Genomic DNA, 1,201 nt, shown 5'->3' on the forward strand with positions numbered 1-1,201 from the left:
AGGCCTCTGGAGGCTGCCTAGGTCTTCCCATTGTCCTGTGCGAGGGTCTGGAACTCTGAAGAGTACCTGGCAGCGAGGGCTCCCTTGGAAGGAGGAAGCAATAACTAGATCAAGAGAAGAATACAAAACTTAGCACAGCCGACTTTTCTGAAACTAAAGTCTGAATCTAAAGATGAAAGAGTGAAATTCCTGTTAGGGCTAGACCATAATCCCAAGTGGCAGTAAAGCAGGGACACTGTGGCCCCTGGGGCTGGATGGGAACAGACTCCCTTCTGGCATGGCTGGTCCTACCACAGTCAGGAAGGCAGGGGCCATTTCCAGCCAGTATTCCCATCATGTCACAGTAGGTATGACAAGTACTGAGAAGTCAGATATTTGCGCAAGGCCAGTATTGAACAGTAGGCTTCCGAAGCTCCAAATTTATCTTGACTCTGCTGCACTGATTAAAGACTTACAGAAAGATGTGGTGCTTTCAAGAACCAGTTTTAAAAATATGACTGTGTAGGAATTTCAGGAGTTTAGAGTTTCGGGTGGAGGATAGAGTTTTGATACCCTTAGATTTGGGATGATGCTGTCAGAGTACAGCGCACAAGAAGTTTTCCACTGGGACGTAGGGCACTGTGGAACCAGGATGACTAACTCCCAGTTTTTCAGGATCAGAGAGGGTTCCTGGGATATTTGACTTTCAGTTTTAACACTGGGATAGTCCCAAGCAAACTGGGACAATTTGTCACCTATTTGTAACATAAAGGATGAGGCAAAGGTAATTGTCAGGCCTCACACTCTTAATCATGAGACTCAGAAGGTGCCATGCTGATTTGAAGGATGGGGAAAGCGTCAGCCAACTAGGAACCTCTCTTCCCAGGCACTGGGGAGGGCCAGACTATAACCAACCTTGTGTGGCAGTAAAGTAGGGACATAGTGGCCCCTAGTACTTGATTAGAACAGGTGTCTTGTGGCAGAACTGGCTCTAACACAATTGCAAAGATTGAAAGAAATTTCCAGGAAGGCCATCAGCATAAACCGGGTGGCCTCAAAGGAAGCCAGAAGCAGGGCATAGCCCATTCCGGCTGTAAGAAGCTAGTTTCTTGTCTGGCTTCTGAAGTTTCATTCCGGTTCAGAATGGTCTCCTACCTACCCATCTCACAGGTCCATGCTGACCTACAGTGCTAGGCTCTTCTCTCCTTCTCTGAGTTTCTCT

Source organism: Cavia porcellus, unplaced genomic scaffold (assembly GCF_034190915.1).
Source record: "Cavia porcellus strain 051 isolate PalLab524CR breed Dunkin Hartley unplaced genomic scaffold, mCavPor4.1 scaffold_1, whole genome shotgun sequence".
NCBI classification, from domain to species: Eukaryota; Metazoa; Chordata; class Mammalia; order Rodentia; family Caviidae; genus Cavia; species Cavia porcellus.